The sequence below is a fragment of the Calliopsis andreniformis genome, chromosome 3, assembly GCF_051401765.1.
Source record: "Calliopsis andreniformis isolate RMS-2024a chromosome 3, iyCalAndr_principal, whole genome shotgun sequence".
NCBI classification, from domain to species: Eukaryota; Metazoa; Arthropoda; class Insecta; order Hymenoptera; family Andrenidae; genus Calliopsis; species Calliopsis andreniformis.
In genome coordinates, this window is record NC_135064.1 from 17,307,873 (window position 1) to 17,333,329 (window position 25,457).

General features: G+C 35.5%; 1 protein-coding gene across 6 annotated transcripts in view; it reads left to right on the forward strand.

Moving 5' to 3' along the window:
• Synd (protein kinase C and casein kinase substrate in neurons protein Synd) overlaps positions 1-25,457 on the forward strand; it is a 63,560-nt gene that overhangs the window by 26,386 nt on the left and 11,717 nt on the right. Inside the window, exon 1 of one of the 6 annotated variants that reach the window (XM_076375480.1) lies at positions 6,353-6,567. The exons of the other annotated variants lie outside the window; for them this stretch is intronic. The gene's annotated coding sequence lies outside the window, so the exon portion shown is untranslated. Of the gene's footprint in view, positions 1-6,352; positions 6,568-25,457 lie in introns of those variants that run through there. 6 annotated transcript variants of the gene reach the window in all.

The window sequence follows — 25,457 nt, forward strand, 5'->3', positions numbered from 1 at the left end:
ACGACGCGAGATCCTTCCAGGTTGATCACCAGCGTCGAAAAGACGGAAGCCCCTTTGATCCTTTTCAAATCGAGAACTCTGCCGGAAGACGAAACTAAACAGCGCGAATTTCAGTTACGCCCGTGAAAAGAAAATGTTACATTAATCCCTGTTACGGTGCACGGAGTGTCATTATAATCCTCCGCTGGGAATGACTTTGCGCAGCAAAGAGAAACGCTTCGTTACTCTCAATTAAAAGCGCAGCGTGATTTAAACGGGAACAGATGAAATTTCATTTAGAAATGTTTAGAACATTGGAATATTTAGCACTGTGTGGGAAGAAATTACATTTGACTATGCATACCTCACATAGCACAGAGATATCTTAAAAACGTCTTAGAGACATCCAAAAAAATCCTAAAAATATCCAAAAGACGTCTCTGAAATGTTCGATGTCACAAATCAGTATGTCTGTAGGACGTCTTAAAAGACATTTATAAGACATTTTAAAGATGTTCAAGTTACGTCTATAAGACATTCAGAGATAAAATAGAAGTCTCCAAGACATTGTCTGCTATCTGGGTTACGTAAAATAGACTAGGGGTAGCTTCCTTTGAATTTGGTTCCTGGTTCTTCAATTTCTGTTGAAATTTAAAGAGAAAGGAAAGTGGTGGAAGAGAAAGGGAGTGCGGAATGATCACTTCAGAATGTGGTGAACAAGATTAAGTTCATAACATACTGTATATAGTATGTTATACTTGAGGTTTAGTAACGCAAACATAGAAAGATAAGCACACTACAATTGCGCCAATGACTTTATCTTTTACTAGAATCGTGTTTTCCACAGAATAATATTTTTTATGATTAAAGTATTGAAGAAGTATTTTATACTAACTCATTTAAAGCATTCAGAAATTGAAATATTAGAGTAAATATATTTTAATGTTTCTACTGTTTCTTTAAATTAAAATATTTGCAAAAAATGTATCTGAAAATAATTAAACACTTTTTTTACAAGTTTCATTATTAATCACACTATTTGAATATCTATGTAAATTTTTCAATAATAGAAGTAATGGTAGATTTAGTATATTCATTTGTTTATTCGTTCTGTTGCCATACAAACGTGTTTCTTATCGATTGCTGACCTAAATACCGTGTGATATTTTCCTTGATATCAATGAAATATGTCATCATAGGTTGACAAATATTTGTATTGTGTACTTTAACCTGAACTAGGTACTTTGAGTAACGTTCATTCAACCTTATTTAATATTACACTGAAATCACTGTATTACAGTATTCTTTATTTTAAGAAACATAGAAAGCTTATTGTACACAAATGTCTTACTAGATAAAATGGTCTACTACTTTTCTATATCTTCTCATCAGCATATGGTGTGACTAACCGTGATATACACGGTGTCCAGAAAAATTAAAACAAAGTAGGTACCGTGGCGCGTTATTAATAGCACCTCGTTCTTGTTTCGTGCAGGTAATTGTTAGTAAAAAGTGCAATTCACGCAACAGTACATTACTTCCATACCTTTTCTTGATATCGTCGTTTCTAAAAAGCTTCCACGTAAGCTCAACCGCAACGAGTAACAACCAGCAAGCATCGATTCTCGTTAGACGTGGCAAGTTAAGTAGTTAATTAGCAACATACTATCCCTCTTGTTCGTGTAACGCGATATCAGCTGATAACTGATTAAAATTTTATTATCTTCACAATCACTGGCAGTAATAAGTATTGTAAATATTTTTTTATGATGTTTTATTGTGCAGAACTTAAGATAGTTAATACAGAATAAACTAGTAAATTATAGCTCTCGAAGCATGTCTGTAAATAATGCAATGCATAACTATTCATAAAAAGAATAGGTAGATGAAAGAGATAAAAATATGTTTCAAAGAAAAATATCGAATAATTCAAATAATATAAAAACTTAGAAAACTCCATCTGAGTTTTCAGAAATTTAGAACTCTCTATTACTACATATTAAATCTCTACTCACCTTCAGAAGACTATGCACCCCAGCTGAACTCTCCTGCACTATTTAAATAGTTATTATTTCTATTTTCAAGATACTAGCGTTTAAAGTTTTCAACTTCAATACTTCAATACTAGACTAGTATCTTCTTGATCCTTAACCCTCGAATAACGAACGCTAAATGAAAAGTGACCCTGAGTCCACTGACTCTGCACACAAATCTAAAACAGTCCACTGTCCGAGGGTTAACTTCAGGCGAAACACTTCTTTTAATGTCCTCCTTTAAAAATATAAATTCTATATTCAACATACCAAGTCCTCGACTTAAATTTTTAGAAAATGTGACAAATCGGTTTGCCTTGCAACCACAGAATCATCCGTTACTCAACTCCTCCCTATCTTCCCTCCGCCACAATAGCGGCAACGAGGCTCCATCGTATCCCAACCCCGCAAGAAAACGGTAATCGACGTTACGCGTGGCGACGCGTGCGATATTAATATCGGCGTTTACGCCGGCGCATCGAGAGAACGCGCGAACGCGTAATTTGCACTCGTCATTCAGACGGAGTACATCCTCATTAAGCCGATCAGACCGAGTTTGCATGCATTACTGGTATGAACATTGCGGGACACGCTGTTTAAGAGGGAGGTGGTGCGCGACGCTGAGAAGCCGCTGAATGGTCGATCAGGAAACGGCCCAGCTTCCGCGGAACCATAAACGCCGAAAATAAATTATACGTACGCGCCGATGGAATTACGCGTCGTATTTGGAGCGGGAAGCCCGCCGTTGCTGTTCCACTAGTTCCAGGGAAACAGTTAGCCCTGGTTCAATCAGTGGAACCGAAGCGATAGTGTTGCAGCATGGTCTCGCGAATGGACGTTGCAACGATCTTCTCTCCATCTTTTTCTTAATTTTTACTATATTCAGATACACAGGATAACTCATTAGGATATAGAAAATGTAGGTGATAAACAGACTGCGAATTTTTATGCAATTTTAACACAACAGTTAACGTAATTGAAGAAATGGGAGCGAAATTAAGTTCACTTTGTGTATGAAATAGTGTAATTTATAGTTTTCTTCTCTTGTGTTGGGTAGTTTTTAATAAGATGAATGCTGTAAGTTTTTACGTGCTTTAAATTTCCATAAATACATAAAAATCCATAGCCTAATGATAAGTATCATTTTTTTATTGCTCTCGCGTGTACTATGGGTAACCGTTCTATCTCAGAATCGCATCTGAGATTTATTAAAAAGGTTCGCCTTAACTCTGTAAAGCACGGAATTTTAGAAAATTGCGCAATAAAAAATGTCCCACTTTTAACTCCATTATGCTTCAGAAAGTTAAACTATGAAATAATGTATAATTCATTATTTGAGCTTCCAGATTTTGAGTTTTATACGAGTTTTAACTACAGCAAGCTACCCACATCTCTATGTCGTAGTTTAAAGTAATCCAAATGATTACATAGATATAGGTATTTTACAATAGTATTGTAATTCGTATAATTTACAAATAAAAGATAATAGTAGCCTGATACATTAGAAGACTGGATCTCTTGTGTTATAAAGTAGCACACGCGATCGTACAAAAAATTGGTATTTAAATTCGCCTGATTCATGGCCAATGATTATGCAGGCTTCGTAGACCATCGTTGAGTATCTACCATGGTGTTCGATTCTTCTGCTGAGAGTTCATTAACCGTAGATATGTAAAAGGTAGATGTATGTAAAGTATACATACATAAACAATCCTCCTTCTACGTGCAATATAATCATCGTCAGATTTATAACAGGATTGAACACAAATACGGCCTCTCGACCCATCAAGCACTGCGCGAAGAGGAAGCCAACCCTTTTGTATACTCTATCGGCGGCTTAATCAATAGAGACAAGAAACATAGATCACACTTTGGCCAACGTATCTCTTTCCTTATAAATGTAATAACTGCTATTATATAGGTGACGAGGATGAAACAAAATTTAGTATAATTTATTTTAATGGCGATTTCATAACTTAGTGTACGATCTCAGGGTACGATGAATACTATGGACATAGAAGAAGGAGTTTCTCTCCTTAATTTATGTATATTCGTAATTGAAGGCAACTTATCAGTGATACTATATTTTATGGTAATAAATGGGGCGAAGAGGTTTCGAAGGGGAATCGAGAACGGAATAAAACGAAAAAATAACCTTTCTGTTAAACAAGCTTTCTAACTGCTTATAGTAACGAATTTACTTGGCTTCGGATAAACTGACCAACATGGCCCGTATTACAACATCTATAGTACGTACGCGAGAGTCCAGTTTGATTAAGCTTGAGGTGCGCTTCGCGTCATATTATGCAAGTCTAATGACGTGCTTTTTTTAAGAGCACTCATACGTGAGACCATTAGAAGGTACGGTTAGATACGTGTTCCTTCTCGGTATACTTGTATCATAAGGTAAAGTACAATTTACAGAAAATTCCCATGGCTTGTAGATTAATATTTTCAAAGCAGGAATTTCAAGATTAGGAATTGTAAATAATTGTGGTGTAATTCTTTTTAGATATTTTTTATTCAAATTTAAGATATTAATAGAATGGATAATGATGAATGGGTATAGGTAAAATGGACAATAATCTCTATTAATTGAAATTATAGTGCATTATTCTAACTTCAAGTCAAAATTGGTAAACCTTTAATTAAGAATTGATTCTACAGAATATAGCACATAGTGGTACTGTTTGTAATGTACGGTTAAAGTTCGTTGACCTCCGATTAATTATTGAAAGCAGTGGAAATACGCTAACTTATGGTAGAGACTTTCTTTTCTAATTTAATAATGCAAGAACCACCATCATTTATCGACAGTTACTGGCAATTAAACCTACAACATATTCTGGATTTCTAGAACACAAATTAAATTACAGAAATACAAAAAACTTGAAATTAAAATTCACAATAAATTTAAAAGATTATTTATTCGTTACACTAGAATTATATTTAACGCGTAATCAGATTAAACATTGAAATAATAAAAAAAATTACTATTCATTCCACCAAATTGTTCAATTCTAATAATAAAGTTATTTATTACCCATGATTATAAATTTAAATCGAAAGTGTTAGGTTTTGGATCACCTACAGCCTTCGATACAGTTATCTTACTCGAAAATTATCAACCTTGACCAATTTACGATACGTTTCACGTACGAACCGCTGACATTTTCGCATGTGGACGTCAGCATAATTAGCGTATTGTGTAAATAAGTCCTTTTTTTCGCGACGAATGAGTCGCGGTTACGCAAGCACCTTCTGTTCTTGATCGATTAGCGGTCAAACCATATGGCAACCTTCAAACACAGCCATCTTGGTTCCACGCGCGTCACGCTGAAGATACATCGACTCGTCATCTTTCCATAGTTATAAATAGCTAATTATTTCGGAATAATTACGTACACTATGATCTGTGATGCAGGTTTTTCCTCCACAGTGTTACCATCACATCAATCCAATATTTTTTCGATTTTTCTTCCTCTTCTATTATTATTAGAACAGAAACTAGTTTCCGTTTTCCTACAGAAGAGAATCTTTATAACCTCCTTAAGCTCAGAGGACTCACTGACATAGTATTTTGTATTTATTTATTTCCACTGAAAATTATTACATTTGTCTTACTCAGGTGATTTTCTCGGTTAATAATAGGTTTAGCACTTCGATATTTTCGTGCTATATACAGAGCGAGACAGTTGGAGTAGGCTAATTGAACTTCTCTATTTATAAAAAATGGGAAAAATGTTACAAGTAGGAATTATTCAGTCTCCAGGTGAAAACGATGCAGTACCATATGATACAGAAAGCACTTTGTAGATCACTCAGCTACTTAGAACATAACACCTTGCAGTGAAAATGTACCTAAAGAAATAGATAATTTCATCAAAATGATCAGAAAAACACAGTAACCATATATCTATCTTTTATGAAACAAAATAAATCTCCAAACAATATTAACGTTACCTACAAAAATAAACGACGATATAAAATACTCTTAAACAAGCACCCAGAAACTTACTCGCTACGTCACCTAAAATTCTCCCTACCAGAATTTCAAGTGTTCAAACAGCGATAACCTTCAAGTCTCGACCCAAGTAAAACTAGTCATAAATCATCTCTCGTCAGTAGCCAGGACAAAATCAGATTCCCACGAACTGCTTACATACATCGGGTTTAACCAAACGCTATAGGTCTAGGTGTTGTCTGTTATTATGGTTTCGACTTAATTACGCGTTCTTCCTGACGGACACGTGACCACGAGCCCTCTGTGGATATGTACACTTTTTCTACCGAGTTGAACCTCGCTTGGAGCGGGTAGCCTCAGTTCAGCTTCGACCGCCGCGCCGCGTGGATCAACCCCAGCTCCGAGCCATTGTTATTTATAAATCCGCGTACGTGAGTCGTGTGTTCGATTCGCCTGTCCTCTTCGGCAAACGATACGTGTGAGTGGTGATTCAGTGGCAACAGTGATATCTTCTAGTGGTGTTCGCCTCAGGTGAATTCAGGAACGTTCCGTTCGACGAGGGTCGTTGCTCAACCATGCCATCCCACCAAGGTAAAGATCCCGCGTTACCACCTTGTGACTTCACTCCTCGAGACAGTAAACACGCTGTAGGCGCGCATTGCCGTGAACGTAAGCGGATCTTTATTTCCGTGAATCAGTAGATGATTACGTTGGAGAAGGTCGATCTTCGATCATCAATATTTTTTTAACACTCTATCTAAGTGCCAGAGGAATTCGAGTCCCCCTTCTTTCGAAAGTATATGAATTTTGCATATCAGTTCATTGCTTTCTTTTCGTTTGATTAGAATTATAGGAAGCTACATAAGTTACAGTAAAAATAAAGATTATTTAATAGTATAAACTGAATATTTTAAATACCTAGTGGGTTAAGAAATAGGTGATCGTATTTGTTTTTCTGCTGTCCTGGAAAGTAACCCAAAGGGACTTGGGCCAAGTTGGATGTCAGGTACAGGACTGTTTGTGTGTTCTGGTTATTCTGTTATGTCATCTGAAAGGCATGTGGGCTTTAAGTGATAGGTTTCTTTTTCATATATGAACTCTGAAGTTAGATTGTTAATCTTTAAATAGTGTCCATGTATATGTTGGAGCGAATTTTTTATTATTTTCTGTCCATTAAATTTCATTTTCTCTTTTTCGAAAAATCAGTGATTCGAAACTTACGCGCATACTTCCTTCAGGAGTTGTCGAGTTAATTGGAATTCAAGAAATGCAACTTAACGCAGAATCCAAATACATAGTATAACAATTACGAGAGTATGTTAATGCATCGCAACTCTCACCGTCGTAATGCTTCCACTATTAGCTCTGATAGGAGATCTGCATAGCATTGTGCGCACTCGCATTAATTAACTTGTATAATTGGCATCCTTCTAAAACCAAACTAAACGACCGCATACTATTACCACGACGGCATCCCAAGCGTACTTGTACCTTGGCTACAACCATACACAGCCACCCCATACTTTTCTATCTCGCTGAATTATGGTAAACCGCCTAGCATGCTGCTCTCTTGGTTGTTTGAAATTAACTGTACCCTCGGTAGGGGGATAATACTTACTTGCAGGGACTCATACGAGCACTATCTTATCCACCAAGAGCGATTCCGCATTTTCTAGTTTGCTTTTCTTGCGCAGCCTCGATTTGTCTGCAACATGGAGCGAAACTCGAGTTCAAGGAACTGTCATTAGGAGAGTACAGTATATCATTTCTCTGGATAATTTGATTAGATGAGTAGGGATTATTTAGATAGAATATTATATTAATTAAAATATAATTATGTATGAACGATGTTTAATATCTGTGAAATTAATGATAGAATGACTGAGCAAAATTATAAAAGTTTAATGAATTGGGTTATTCGGTAAAGTAGAAAGCTTTGAAGCACTGTAAGCTTTTGCTGAAATATTTCGCGATTGTTGAAGTAGTTTTATATAATAAATTCGAAAATGTAGCTCTTTATAAACTCTAACTTTTCAGGATTATTCTGTAATGAGTTTAGTATTTTAGTTAGCTGTTTGAACTTTGCGCAGAACTCTGTTGCATAGGAAGTGTAACTATGCAATACAGAGACTCGATGCACGCCTGTAATTTGAGCAATCCGCGTGCAATCTCATAGTCCCACGATGAAATTGCTACTGGCAAGTATTCACGACTTGGTTGATCGATTACAGATAGAATCAAATGAAATAAACATAGGGGAACCAAGTCTGTAGGAATTTATGTCATAGTAAAACGAATAAAAAAAAAAATACCAAAAAAACGATGTTCACTTTGATATAGGTACATCAAGATGAATTGAATTTGCTATTATTATTATTTTACTTAACGCTTACTCTAATTTAACAGATATTGCTTCAAATTTATTTAAAATTCAACTAAAATAAGAAATAAAGCTTGATGAAAGTGCAAATTTTATAAATATAAAACCTGTACAAATGCATAAAAAATAGCAGCGTGCATAACTCTGAACATTAACCTTTATCACCGTTGTATCAACTATTCATAAGCAATTTTCAGCAACAACTCCTCAGAACTAAACACACCACAAAGCACTGAAGCCTCATCACAAAACATCAAATTCTCCAAGAAAATTAAATTTCTTTCTCGGTATTACTTTCACTAAAAATTCACAAAGAAATCTCGCCTTCTGCAAACAAGAAATGCCACTTAATTATAAGTCGAGCTGTAACACACTGTCGAGGCGATCGTAATTATAGCAACTGTTATCCCGACAAAACCCTCTTATTATTTATTGCTAGTGAAACGGAACTCGGCCGAATAAATTCCGCGGCGGCTACCAATCGCCGAAGGATCGTTATGCGCTGCCCGAACTAACGATTTCCCAGATTCCTCAGATCTTGATCAATCCAGAAGGAGCTTTCGTGCAGAACGAAAAAAGAGGCAGAGAGGTCTGCTGCAGCCGAGGAAAAAAAGGCTGTCAGAGAGCGTATTCCAGGCAGAAGCAAGCAGAAGCGTGCGTGCAACGAGCAGCGGACCGTGTGCCCGTGACCGTGTCTGCACACGTAATAACACACGAAAATACAGGGTGTAACAAATATAGTCTTCGATACTTTAAGGGTGGCAGGAGATCAGATCCAAATTAGAGCAGAAAATGTCCTATGACATAGCAGTGTTCGATTTAGCTTCATTTCGCAATAATAATGCCTCAAAGTTAACATACGTGTATGTCAAATTAACAATCGCAGGATTCTGTAATTCTACAGATGTATTGAAGAGAGGAATTAGAAGAAAAAAGTCTTAATACATTTTCTTGTACCTCTTATTGTTAAACTTTTATAAAACTTTAAAGATCCACGATGTTCGCAGGAAGTGAATTGTGGACTTTCAAAGTTTTATAAAAGTTCAACTTTAAGAGATGCAACCAAATGTATTAAGACTTTTTTGCTCTACTTCCTCTCTTGAATGTATCTATAGAATTATAGAATCCTCTGATTGTTAGGCATTACTAGTACAAAATGAAGGCAAAATAAAGATCGAACACTATGTCATAGGAAACTTTGTGCTCCAATTTAAATCCCCTATCACTCCTTAAAATATCGAAGACCATATTTGTTACACCCTGTATAACGAAACGAAGATATCAACACGCGTTTCCTGGCATTCAATGCCTCGCTGTTTAGGTATCTCAAATTAGCGACTAATGCAATGCGTTCATCACTTGAGGAACGCTGACGTCTTTTAAATCTGGGATAATTGGTCTCTCTGGCATTTTTTTATTCGGTGCAGACTGCGAAACTCTCCGAGAGTACTTTTAAAAGAGTACTTTCCTGTCGCGGTTAGGAGAGTAGGGAAGGAAGTAATTAGACACACATCCTACGTGTAAATGTTTGAGATCACCACCTGGAGAGGGGAAATGAGATTCTTTGGAGTACATGTTTTAAAAGCATTCGCAGCTTACGTTTTGTGAGGAATAGAAATACTAGTTTAGATTCTGATATAACTGGATCTTGATCTTCTACTATCCCTTATAATTGAACTAAAAGAAATTAATCATTTGTGTACATTTCAGGAGACTAGTTCCATTATACCATGATAATATTATATTATAATAATATTATTTAGTGAGTTAGAGTCGTTTGCAACAATGTAGTACTCGTCTCATTTTTAATTTACTTCATGATAATTTTCAATACTTATTTAATTATTTACTGCTCTAGAAAACGTATTATTTAATTTTCTAAACAACGTAGTATATAATTTAGTAGTGTGTCTGTTGATTTAGGTCATTTTTAGCCTTGGTCAAGCTCCCGTGATACTCCCCTAATACTCGTCATTAACCTTGGCTTTCCTCGACTACCAAGTTAATTCGATCATCGTTCATAGAATAATGTTCCCCCTGTATCGGACACCTGACCCTGTTTACAGGGCAGCGATAATTACGGTATATGGTGGGTAGGGTTTAGTACGAAACGAGTTCACTGAAGATTATTTCCGATAATTCAGCAATTAGCTTAAAAGGTTGGCGAATTGGTCAAATTAAAACACCAAACACAATGGGCTACAAATGTATACAAACTTGGTAGTCGATATAGGGTGTTCGATTATTAACAGTCCCATGATCTATATGTCTACGAGAACAATTTTAGCCATAATTTTTGACGATATTTTCATGAGATTCTTATTAAATTTTTGAGGGAAGTATGTATGTATCTTATTGCTAGTGCCATATTCTTTTCCACTATTTTTCAGTTGAAACTTTTAGTAATTTTCAGTTCCTTTTTAGGGGATTGTGAATATATTAAACACAGCTGATGTTAGTAGATACTGCAGAAATTCTTCATAATTTTAGTTTTCTTTTGTCTTTAAATTTAAATTACAAATTATTTACATTTAGTAATATTTCGACATAATTTACTGAATAAAACTGTCAGGAATTTTCTTGATCTGTGAAGGTTTTTCATATTTTTTTACTGCGAGTATTCATATTTAGATACAGCTGAATATTTTTACAACGTTTTAAATAATGCCTCGTGTTTAAGTTTCTATCAAAGTTATCAGCCCTTCACAGCTGGTTCGTTTCTGCACGTTCTGCTAAAGAACATCGCTGGAAATGAAATTTCAGCGATGCGGTAACTTGACTGTCTGGTGATGAAACACCGGGGACTAAAATTTGTCGGAACCTTTACGCTCCGAATATTTCAAACCCTCTTTCGTGTCACTACCCTCGTTTCTCTCATCCATTTTCCACAGTCTTTGTTATAATTTAGATTATAACTGAACTTAACATTTGCCATGAAAAAATATTTTACATATTCTACAAAACATTATGTAATTATTGTAATCATTTTCTTCATGTTTATACGGAAACTTTAAGAAATACTTTAAAAGACTCTGTAAACACGAATAAATAAAAATAGTGTTAAAGTTTGAAAATTTGAATATTTGAAATTTTGAAAATTTGAAATTTTGAAAATTTGAAATTTGAATATTTGAAATTTGAAAATTTGAAAATTTGAATATTTGAATATTTGAAAATTTGAATATTTGAATATTTGAATATTTGAATATTTGAATATTTGAATATTTGATAATTAGGTTACTTAATACACTAGAGTTTAAGCGTAAAATTGGATAAAAATAACATTAGTGTTCAGATATTGCGACACAGTCAACTACTGGGACATTTACCTTAACTTCTTCTCACAAATCCATAGAATATTTTTTTTTCGCAATATTTGGTGATACACACCACGCCAGTGAAAGGCTGTGAACAGCGAACCTTTGAGTCATCTTCGTTGGGGGAACAGGAACTTGCTCTTTCAGGCGCAAAAATTCATAAACGTGGACTGCGTCACACGTGTTCTCTCCCCAAAAGGGGAGTAGAACCGACAGAAACACTGCGAGCGTTCGCAAAAAAAAGAAAGGATGCAAAAAAGTTATCGCGAAAAAATATAAGAGGACGCGTCTGGAGCAAAGGCCGTGGGGAAGAGTTTGTGTATAGATCGCGAGGGAGAGGGGTTTGAACGCGAAGAAAGGATTTGAATCCGGATCGATGGTGAAACGAGTCTTAACAAAAAGCTCTTTTGTTCTGGTAAGGCAGCCTTTCGAAGTGAAGAGCACAGTGCATGCCAATTCCTACGCGCATCTACGTGAACCATTGCCCTTGCTATTGTTGTTTGTTAGCCGGCTCGGGATGAAACCTATTCTCATTCAACTTCCAGTTGATCATTCAGCTAATCTATCCTACTAAGATTACCAATTGAAGTAGCTTCATTCAAGTAGGTGTCATTTAAATGAAGAGAATTCTTAAAAAATTTGGAACACAAACATGGTGATCAATTAATCGATTGATTAACGAAATCAACGAACTCCACGAAACAAAAATATTTATATTTAGTTTATGTACAAAAAGTTGAGCACCAAGCAAGTGCTTTGACACTACAAATTTTTTGAATTGTATGATATAAAGTTATCTAATCTTAATTTGCGTTATATTGTTTCTGAGAATTAATTAGTTTGAAATAGTTGGTCTACTGAAACTTCGATCTTCAAGTTTGTGTTGATTTTGCGGCGAAACTCAAAATCTTCAGCTTCTATAGCGTGACCTGGCTCAACACAGTCTTAAGCACAACATACACTATACATAACTGTCGCGAATTAACAGGCTTCTTGTCCAAGGCCAATGGAAGAAGCTTGGCCTAATTGCAGCTTTTCATCCCTCGTGCATTTTTAACTCTGAAAACATTGACAAGAACATCTCTAACGAACATTTTTTTCTTCAGAAGCAATAGTTATCTTCCTATTTTTTGTCGTGACAAAAAATTAAATTATGATAAAGTATCGAGAAGAAATAACATTTTTTTAGTTGATCGATTGCTGTAAGATTAGATAGAAATCAACATAACTTGGCACATATGATTAATTATATCAGAGAACGAAAACATTAATTTGCAATTCATTTCTGTGGTCCCTTATTATTTTCAATTATTTTGCGATGTCTAAACAAAATTTATTAAATTAGGCAAATTATTAGTAGATATTGTAACACTATTTTGTATTCATAATAAATAGTGATATGATAATCTTAATTTTCAAGTAGAACAAGTTCAAAATACCAAATCCACTGCTAGTAAGACGAAACTATTTCAAATGTATAAACCTGCTGGTAGCAAAGACGTTAATGTGACTTAAGTTGACATTAAACAGCCGTATTTAGAGTTGCCATTAGAATCTTCAACGTCAGCCCATTAGCTAGCAAAGCTTCCTCATACTCATGCGTGGAAAATTCGCAATGAATTACTGTTAGATAACAATTCCACGATAATGTATCGTAATCATATCTCTATCTTATCGCATTTTGCAACGATGGAGTATCAGCCTATCAGAGAAGCAGTCAAGGTAAATGTCTTCATCAAAGACCACGTCTCTTTTGACCCCTCGCCTTTATTCCCCCATTAAAAGTGACGAATAAATAAATGCATTAAGTGAGGACAGTAAGAAATAGAAAGTTTTAATGAATATAAAATTTCAGTCATCGGTTCTCAGTGCGGTGTAGGTATACATACATTATCATTGTATTAGCATTAACATATCAAGTGAAGTGCTAAATGAAATTCACGAGTGAGACAAAAATAATCGGATGGAATAATAATTACTTCGTTTTACTAAACAAATTTACAAGAACTTTCTAAACGATCTAAGCATGTCAATTAAGTATATAAAGGGCAAGTGTAGAAGAAAAACCGTATAATCGATTTCATACGTCATGGTGTCACAGTGTCTCTCGTTAATCTTTCCTCGACGTCGTTTAAAAAAAAAAAAACGATTAAACGCTGACATGTCCAGTAATGAGCCATTTACCTTATACGCCTATAAATAATTACATGAAACGTTCCCTTGCATACCGGCGAGCGAAACAAATTCCTCCATCTTTGGAAACTGGGCCTGCAATCGATGAGCCAACGACGTCGTGCAAACGCAGCGAGATAATGCAACGAAAAACAGAAGGCTATATTGAAATATCAGGCCATTCATATGCATTCAACCCGTACTCGTGTTTCACTTTTCCCTGGCATTTTTTTGTACATCTTTTTCCAACCCCGATACCATTGTGTCTATTTGCTCTTGACATGCTCGCGTGTTCACCATTGCGCTCGCATCGAACGTTGAACAATTATTGTCAAAATTCGCTGGTACTTTCCTCCATCGAAATTTGAAAAAAATGGTAGTCTGCTTGGAAACTTTCGACAGTTTCAAAGTTTCAACAGCCTAAAAGTATTAAGCGAAAATTGAAATTAATGGAGCATAATTCAGTTTATAATATAAAAAATAATATGTATATTTTGGCTTCGTTATAGTAGCACGTGTAAATTAATCGTGAGAGCAAGATAAAACACTAGAACCTATTTTTACTGCTTTCTTATTTTGTATGGGCATGGAAGATGAAAGCGAACCTGCTGAGAGTTTACTTGAAAGTGTTTCAACTTTACTAAGGAATTTCAGAATAAATTCACTGGAATTTTTAATTACTTGAAGCCTTTTACTTCAATAAAGATTCAATTATGTATTTAACTTTTCCGTTCAACGCTTGACTCAGCTTCGAACAACAATTTGCGAGAATATAATGAGAACCGTAACCTCGTGTCGGGGACAGGTCGCCACTGCAATGTTTCATTGTCAGATGCAGCTGTTTTGCAAACTATGAAATTATAGTATACTGTAGATCATTAATGCCCTCTCGCAAATACGAGAACACAGTCAGACCTGCTTATTGAGTTGCTTATTGAATTAGTCACCGTGTTTTACAGTTAATGACAATTTGACAGCAAAAAGTTAATAATAAAATTAATGATTAATATAAGTATCCATAAAGTACGTCACTTTGATCTTTTGAAGTGGCATCATATTGACTGTTAACGCGTGAAATTATTTTTATGGCAATAAAACGAATAAAAAATTACTTAAAATAATTGCAGACTTCCAAGTAGAAACATTTCACTAACGTAAATACTTTTTTCTGTTTCAGGTAAGTCCCAGACCAAGCACTTATCGGGAGTCATTGCAACACAGAGTGAGTTACGAAATTTTCTCATCGATATTTTTCCAAAATTATTTCACCCTAAAGTAAGCACGATCCAACCAACCCACCAAAGCATTGCTATCAAATTCTATTCAATATCCATATAGCAAGAATTCAATTCAACGAGTAGCCATACACCAGAAGTTAACGTAAATTTTGCGCGAACGATGCGCTCGATGATACGCTTCTTGCCACTCGATGAAACAGTATAAAAGAAAATAAGAATTTTCCTCCGGCGTTTGCCCAGACCGTTGACCTGGAAGCGTTTGGAGACACTGTGTATCAGATATCGCGAGGAGACGATTCCTTCAAAGACACGTGTATGTATGTACTCACACTGTCAAACTAGGAATCTACCCGACCTCGCAGGTATTGAAAAGCTGAATTGCCCTACGTGTTGCTGCAGAAAGACTCTCATTTCCTTACACAATCGTGTCGCTAAGACTCCCTTCGGCGATGGCCTAGAGAACTACTGCGAAGAACTTCGCCGTGAGCGATCAGTTCGTACTCCATTTCCCTGTATAAGGAAATTTACTTTCTATCAAGTTCGAAGGTAGCTTTCAAAGCAAGACCTTTTTGCATTATTTAATGTCCCTCCGTGATTGCATTCCACCTTTGCACTGTGTTTTTGTTTGTTCCTCACTCTTTTGGACCAAAAGACATCTTCGAAACATATTTGACTTATGATAAAAGACTAACTTGCATTTATATGCATGGATAAAGGGATAGAGACGCAGCATGTGTCATCTTATGGTTTTCAGCATTTATTTGTTTGACAAATTAGGACACATACCTATAAGTTCGAGTCATAGAGGTAGCGAACGATAAAAGTTTGACTTATAGAGGTAAACTTCGACTTGCAGAGATTTGGTTATTCTAAATTCGAGTTATAGGGGTTAAAAAGGCAGCTAAATGTGTGGTAAATAATTCGAGTCAAAGTAAATTTGATTTCCATTTATGAAGGTTTTCGAGTTAAAGGGGTTCGAGTTATCCAGGTTCGACCGTATATGCAAAGACGAAATGTCGTGTCGTCTGTAGGAAAGAATACAGAAAGAGATATGAAACTTTGATTTCGTGAGAAATATTCACACGCAAGTGTCTTCAACTAGAAATAGGTCAGCAAGTTATTTCTTGCTGGTCCAAGAGGGATGAGGACGACACGGTTGATGAAAAAGGAATTCGATACACGTAAAATCCTTACTTCCTCGGCAATTCTCGAATGAGGTTGCTTTTAAGGCCATCCATTTCCTCAACCGTCGTATTCTCAGTATTGTTCGTGGTGTATCACGATACAAGTTCCTGTGTCGAGATTCGTGCTCTCTAGGAATCATTCGTGCTGTGGCTAACAATTCGTTTATTCTGCTCGTGTTCTCTCCTCTTCTCTCTACACACGTTACCAGTATTTTATGCATTCACTTTGAGAGAAATGTGCGTGTGAAATATCCTAAGAGGCTGCTAAGATGTCTCTATAGTGCATAATGCAATCGTCTGATCGTCGCGTCGGTGATTCCGAGGGAAACCATTTGGTAAACAGATTGTGTAGGTAAATTAAACTATAGAATAAATAAAGTAGATGTAAATTATGGATTGCAATATTGGCATCACTTTGTAAGTTATATATAAGAAGCAAGAATTTCCTCTTGAAACAAAGTGTTTAGTAGATATGTGTCGATAATTATGAAAGTGGACTAAGTCAAAACTCTAACAAAATTAAATTCATCACATATTTAGTATTGTCTCAATTTATGTTACTAAATAAGTGACAAATTTAACATCTTCAGATTTGTTACTTAGACCACTTTCATAATTACTAGCACGTATAAAGTATTTCTTTTTTAAAAGAAAATACATACTTTTATATTCGTCAATTATCAATTAATTGGTTTGAGACTGCTAATTGACCTAATTATCGTTGAGTCTCCATACAAAAGAATCCTTCACGACCTGGATGGAGTAGCGTCAAGTCATCGTAGAATTATTATCTCTAATTGAAGTAACCTACACAGGTGAAATATTTAACGAAATATTGAAGTATTTTCCTTTGTTCAAAAAAGTACAGAGAGCAGAAATTACTAATACTTTTGTAACCTCATCATCTTTCTAACTCGTCGTTCTTCTTTAATATTAAAAACAATTCAAACGAGGAAATACTTCGTGGAAATTTTCTTGTTTGTCAACGTTCCATAAAATTCTGTTGGACATTCCTCATAAATTCAACTTTGACAGCTTATAAAACACAGGAAACTCAGCAAAACACATATCTACATGAAAAAAACACGTTGCTCGATTCATTGTCAGATGCATTTTTCTGCAACGACTTCTGCATACGTGTCCGTTCGTGTTTATTTGATATTCAGCAGAAAAAAATGCTGAATAAAATGGAGAATCCCGTTGCTGTGACCAATGTTGCAAGGGTCCAAACCGATAAACGATTGCTGGCGCAGTATCGGCGAATATGTTCGATAATCTGTACGCGTATCGAAACAGCGAGCGATTTAAATGCGACGAGCGCATCGAGCGAATTGAAAAGGCACGTAAACCATTGGTCCTCGTGCATGCAGAGAACGCTCGATGACAATCAGTACGACGATAAAGCAAGTACTGCTGAGTTTCCTTTTTGTACGATCGACAATCCTGAACGATTGAGTTGGAAAAATATAAAATCGTTATCGCATTGATTCTTCGCGAGAACAACTTCTACAATTGTATAGAATCGGTGAGTTGGAGAGCAGTATAAATCAAAACCCACAGTTTGAGATATGTGACGTACTTAATGTCTGAACGTGCAGTTCTGTGCACTTTGCATACGTGGGTTCCAGAGCCAAAGTGTATTAAGTCGATTCATTTTCTATATTACTCAATATATTTTGACTCTGTGGCCCAGACACAGTTTTGAGATTATTTGAAAATGGCTAATTTTGGACCTGTACTGTTGTTTAACCCACCAGTTCTATTCTAGAAAAATAAAAAAATCATGGTGTGATATATATCATTACGTATAATCTTCTTTGAAGGTAAACATTAAAGAATAAACTTTTTTCTCGTCTCACGTGAAGTTACAGAGAGGAAAATTAGTTAGCAAAGCTGATGATATGCAAGAAAAATGAAAGGAAATTTGAAGAAAAAAATTGAGAGAGAATTTGTTGTAGTAAACTTAGTGAAAGTTTTTATTAATCGCAGGAAGGCTTTTAACCCCATTTATTTATAAGTGTTGCGTACAAGTTCATTCATTATACTGAAGCCTATAAATACCGAGTGAGTGTATGAAAATAACGTTTCAGCATAATTCTATTGCTGTAGTTTACGTTATTTTTACGTTGAAGAGCAGACCTTGCCTGGCTTCTTCCCGGTTACGTCCTATGGACGTTAGTCACATTTATTTATGACACCTTATATCTTATCAACATTCTTCGTCGTGTTTACAATCGGTAGACAAGCTGATGTTTTATCAAGAAATGTAAACATGATATCATCGACATATATACACAGTGATCGGAAAAAAATACGTATAGATACTACTGGAAGCAATGTTTTTTCATCAACTAATCACTGAAAATATATATTCGTACCTCATTTCAGATTATTCAGAAATTTCATTTTTCCCTCTTGTGAATACTTAAAAAAGAAATTTTAAAAAATGAATACAATTTTCAGAATCAATTTTAGATTTCAGCATTTCTTATTTTAAATATCTAATGAAGGAGAAATGTTTTAGAAGCGTTGAGTATCATAATTTATTATGATTTGAAATGGAAAACTTTCCTGTGTTACATTATTATAAATTTCAAAAATTTTCGAAATTGTGGATCGTTTCATAATAGACACCCAGTATACGGCGTATACTAGCGACAAAACTGAAGCCAAATCGATGACCCCGAAGTTCACGCGTTCCCCTCATCAGACGGCTAATTAGGAAGACACTTCTTTACACGATGCGATAATAATGACAACCAAATAAAATGGCCACCGTGATTCATCCGACTTATCTATTGCCTTTTTTCGCAAGCGTTGCACAAACAATGCCCGTTGCATCTCCAATGCTCATTACAGTTCCACGCAGAGCGTGCAGAAGAAAATCGATTAACTACTAAGGTTGCTGGCTTTTCTTCGTCGCCGCAAATAAAAAATTACATCTAATAGAATTAGAAGATTAAAATAATAGCCTGCTGTGAGCAGAAGCACGAGAAGTTGCTAAAACTCTTTAAAACAAAGAAAGCATTTATAATCTTGGCGTTCGTGTTTTGTTTTAAATCAGTTGTATTCCCTTAGAGACTTCTTTCTTTAAAAATGTTCATGGGTTCAAAAGTAAAGACACTTTTAAATCCTTTAAAATTGATTCGACTTGGAAACACTTATTTAACACAAAGTGTCATTATCTTGGGATTTTGCATTTTGCAAATGAAAATGTTTACTCTCGAGTATCTCTGTATATCTATAAACAATTTCAGACTATTTTAATTTAGATTCCAGTGCAGTAGTATTTGAAAAAAAAACTGAACTTCGCGTATCTATGTCAGTATCACTAAAAAGGTTTAAAAAACGAGGACTAGACTTATTTTCACTTTTCCTTAAGTATCCCTTCGACTTTAAAGACCATAGCTACTTAAGGAAATCCTCGAGCAACCCAACATCCAATTAATTCTTCACCAGCATTGCAGGGATTCTTTCCCTCCCTTTTGAAAATCTAATAGAGAGCAACATTGTTGAACGACTAGCTTTTTGCTAATACTGTAAAAATCAGTACACACTTCCTCGGTAAGAACTCTGCAATTTGTAACAACTTTGTCCAAGGCAGTTGACGCACAATTACTAGAATTGAATCAGTGAGTTGAAGAACAGCACAAGTCCAAAATTAGCCATTCTCAAATAACCCCAAAACTATATCTAGACCCCAGAGCCAAAGTGTGTTAAGTCACAAAGAACACAAGTGAAGTTAATGCTCTCTGGGTCTAGAGTCCAGATATTTAAAATGCACAGAACTACAAATACAGGGTGTTCCATAATAAGTGAGCGATATTTCATGGATGATCCAGAATCTAAAAATAATAAAAAAAGTTCATGTAAGAACATGTCCTATTTGATCTTATTTACAAGATATGCGAGGATACTTGAAATCTCTAATGCACAAAGCCTGTTGCAAGTGTTAAAATACTCTGATGCAAAATTGAGCAAGAGTTTGAACGAATTCGAGAAACATGAAGAGTATTAGAAGAGTAGCCACATCGATGACGAAGCGTTTCCAAGCATGCATTGAAATATGCAAGGTAATCAGATACTAAATGACAGAACACAAAACTCGTTATATCTTGTAAACAAAGTCAAACAGGACATAAGTTTATGTGAACTCTTTTTCATTATTTTTAGCTGCTAAATCAGCCTCTGAAGTATTGTCCACTTATTACGGATCACCCTATACATCAAATGTCTCAAAACGTGGTTTTTGGACTTGCACTATTCTTCAATTCACCGATTCAACTATAACCAGTAATTCTTATAGAAATATTATCGAAATATATTACTAAGGAAATTATAATTCCTCTCTGACGTTTATCATCGAAGTGCACCCTCCTCTCTGCGTCTGATCTGGAAACGCAAGGTACTCGACAAGTAGTTCCCTGGGAACAGTGTAAGTTGTTGTTCCGCGTCATTGCGTCGCTCATGATCGTATCGTATCTCAAAGATATTCGAAAATATTCTAAAATATTCGAAGACATTGGAAGACATTCGATGACATACGAAGATATACGAAAATGTTCGAAGACGAGGTATAGGAAGATATTCGAAGACAAGGTATAGGAAAATATTCGAAGACATTCGAAGATATTCGAAAACATTGGAAGACATTGGAAGACATTGGAAAACATTGGAAGACATTGGAAGACATTGGAAGACATTGGAAAACATTGGAAGACATTTGATGACATACGAAGACATTCGAAGACATTCGAAGACATTGGAAGACATTTGATGACATACGAAGATATACGAAAATATTCGAAGACAAGGTATACGAAGATATTCGAAGACAAGGTATAGGAAAATATTCGAAGATATTCGAAGACATTCGAAGACAAGACGTACGAAGATATACGAAGGCATACGAAGACATTCAGAGACATCTACCCATCTACCCAGTTCTCCCTTTTAGCAAGTCTAAAAGTAGCTGTTCGTAACAGAAGCACGTAACTTTTCCGATCGCTATAACCCTAGAAATCAACTACCTAATCAGCGTGAGCCGTGGCGCCTACGAGATCGCCGGTGCACAGAGCGCTTATCGGAGCTGGTAGAGCAACATTCCACCGTTCGGAATGACCGTACTCATTCCTGCGCGGTCTCCTGCGAGCAACGAAAGGATTCACTGGCGAGAAGGTGCACTGCCTCCTCGTCTGCTCGCGAGCGCGCTGTCTGTGAACAGCGTGAAAGGCGATACAGGAAATCATTTCGTTCACCTGTTCCACTCGACGCCGAAAATCGAACTCGACGGAACCTTGATCCGACCTTCTCCTCCGCCTTCGAACATTAAAGGCCCTCGCCTCGCCGGACAGCATTCCTCGACCCACGCTTCTTCGCCCCCCTTCGTCCCACTGCTGCTTTGTTTTTAGCGGTTCTTTGCGCTATATGCTCGTTTTTCCTTGGTTACCGACTTTTGTCGCACCTCCTTCTTATTTTTTGAGCTCCACGACGGAGCGATCTCGATTCGGTTGTTTTTTTCTCGGGAAATGTACTTCTTGTTCGGTTCTGAAGAGAAATTAAGGACTTTTGGAAATTGGAATTTTTTAGAGTTTCTTTAGGTTTGAATTATGTAATATCGAGTAAATATGGAACTCCTGTTGCTCTTGAAAGTAAAATAAGGTCTCTTGTATTCGAATAAAAATCCTGAATTTTTAGTCGGTTCTCTTTTCTTGTGAAACATTTTTTTGTTCGTTCCTAAGAGAAATTAGGGATTTTTGGAAATTAAGAGACTAGTACAAATCCTGTGTTTTATGAAACTGAGATGAAGGAATTATCTTCTTTTCAGGAAAGGAGAGGAAAATATATTTCATATACCTTCAAAAGTGATAGATGTAACTTTCTCAGTTATCTTTTTTTCTTTTTTTGGCGATTCGATGTATCGAGGATGTTATTCTGTTATTTAAGTGCTTATTTTGAGAGGAATACGAATTTGGTGTATTTTGGAACGATTTGATTGATGATGATATGTGCAGGACGAATGCATATTTTTAGAATGATTACGTGATTTCGAACTTCTTTCTCCTTCGTTGGTTCAACATCTTTCAGTCACGAAACGATTTCTTGAAACACGTTAACATGATTGATGTTCCAGAATGTTGTAACTGTGAATTAATACGGTGTGCTATTTGAAGTGAAATAAGACTGCAGAGGCACAGGTGTTTGACGTAACAGTATTCCTCCAAAATAAATTAAAAAGGAAACAATCCTGTGCAGAAATAACAGTGGTATAAAAGGCATTTGCATAGGGGAAGTAATTTCAAGATCATAAATTGTAAATATAACGGCAAGCTGTGTGTATGTGGAAGACCCACAAAGTGTAGACACATTGTGCACGTTATGTGAAGTAATTAGAATTCATCGTATGCAGATTACTGTCGTAGACAGTCGTACCCATCCACCATTACATACATATTACTACATTTTCAATTATTTCACAATAAAATTCTTACATTTCAGTAATACACGTGAACATACAAATCATTTTAATAATATTTACAATTATGTAATCTAATGAATTAAAAGAACTTCATTAAAAAACATAGACTTCGCTTATTATTTTTCTCAGCCAAAATAACTCAGAATTATAGACCAAGCAAGCAAAGAACAATGAGGAACCATAAAAAAATGATTTAAATTTTTATGACTAGAAGATTTCAATAAGCTCGTATAAAAACATTTTTATGAACGTAGCAGAATGTTTCAAAACATTATTGCTTAAAATTGAAAAAAGAAAAGAATAATTATATAGTTATTAAACGAAAACTGTTTCTTGCATTATTTCACATCACCTACTTGACCTATAATTTTGAATCACCATGTATAAATAACATAATGTACGCATTACTATGTCACCAGTGTCACCACCTACGTTATTTCGATTAAGAAATTCCCAAACCTTTTTCTGTAAAAAAATGTGAAAATGAAATTCTTTAATAATTAGGCTCAGATATACGTAATTCCTTAAATGCATTCCGCAGCGGTCGATGAGACAGTAACACCCTGTGCAATTGCATTTGACCCTCGCAATATTGACGCAATATAACCCCATTAACAACCGCTTTGTTTCAATGAAACAGCTGAGCTTGCAGCTGAAGCGTCTCGATTGCGCCGTGTTAACGAATCATTGAACTTCGAAAACGTCGAGTTAATTTTATGATTTCGCAAAATTCATGCGCGAAGCAGCGGCAACAGACAGCATCTCATAAATAGCACTTGTTTTGTGGGAAACAAATTTGTATTCAAATATTGAACCAAAACTAGTGTCGAATTATTTATTTATGAAATCCAGAGTGTCATGCTGTAGAAACAGTCCACGTGTTAAAAGTTAAACCTTCCATGAATATTCATTCCTATCGATTGAATTCATTGCCAGACGGCAAGATGGATTAAATAAAGCAGATAAAAATTGTTATTTTTAGCGATTCTGGGAATGCCATCTGACAGTATGACTAATGCATGTGAGATAATCATTTAATCCTGGATAGTGAACACATTTATTGAACAATTAATGTAAATTTTAATCGCAATATGCTAGAGTGAAAAAAATGATAAAAACAAGAGTTTGATAATCAAATCTCCAAAGAATATATCTTTGACATGTTACATCGAAATTTCACGAAGAAAAACGAAACCGCTTCGATTAAAACATAAGACCAAGCACAAAAAGTGACGCGTCATGTCATGTCGCTAATAACTATTATTAGCAGTGAACCGTCATTAAAAGGAGAAAGAGACGAAAACGTAAATCATAATTATGTTTTATTCTATTTCTATGTATTATATTCAACGAGGAGCAAGAAAATGAATTCGCGTTTCTTTTCTATTCCAAGGAAGAGAAGTCCACGATAATTCACGAGATTCTCCACCCTGAACTTAATTCCTCTCGACTTTCTCTGAAGCTTTCAACTGGACATTTCTTGGCGAAGTACCAATAGTGCTCTTGCACACTCGTCCATGTTAAGTTCGTCGTTTTTCGCTGAAATTCTTCCGCAAAAAATTTACTTCAAAATCCCAGTTAAACCAAATAAAAACCTAGTAGATATAAATCTCAGGAGACACAATGATTTGTAACTACTTCTTGAAAAAATTATTTGCATTTTGTTTTATAAGAAAATTCTTTATTAAAATGCAGTGAAACCATTCGTTCAAAACCCATGTTAAAATTTTCTCAATTGATTAGTGACTGAAATTTCACAGAATGCAGAATTCACCTAAAACCCTCATTTTGAGAAAGGATTTTATGGAAATATGACATCTTCTGTAACAGAACACGCTAAAAAATGCGAACTATTTAACAGACTGTCCATTTTACGCTTTACATATTAGAAACGACTAACTGCTCTAACAAATAGGCAATTAAGGACACGTTGATGATCACGCTGCAACGTCCGAATGAAGTACTCGGTGTGGCAACAGGTTGTCAGTATGAAACGAGTATTAAACGATCGACTTTAACGCAGGATGGTCGTCGTAAATTCAACCATTGGCTAGTTGCAATTCAGCCACTCGACAGCCGTGCAAACGAATTCGAACAGGTTCGAGTGGGATACAACGAATTCGAGCAGAACTAAGAAAGTCGAAGGAGATTAAAACGAATTTGAACAAATTGGAGAAAGTTTTAGCGAAATGGAGTGGATTGGTGAGGGTTGAAGTGAGTTGGAGCAGGTTGGTGCATGTTGGAGCAGGTTGGAGAGGATTGAAATGAGTTAAAGCAGATTGTAACGAGTTGGAGCAGATTAAAGGAAATTAAAACGAAGTAAAACAAAGTGCCATGGAAAATTAGTGTGGGTTGAATCATATATGCAAATGGTTCAGTCATAAATTCCTTGAGCCATAAATTAACTCTAATTTTACCAAAGTGATTAATTCCAGTTTTAAAATTTTTTACAAATTAATACCAAAGTTCTTGATGGATGCTTAACTTTTTATATTTCAAATAAATATAAATATTTTTGTTTTGTGGACTTAATCAATGTGGTTCAATAATTGAGTGGCTCATATGTATTTCAATGAACAATAGTAAATCAACAATTTAACACTGTGACAATGGAGCAATTAACTAATGGGGTATTGTCCTGATACTTAAAGTTTAATAATATTACGAGTACCTGTTCATCATGAAATCTCGCTCGTTAAACTGTTATGAAAT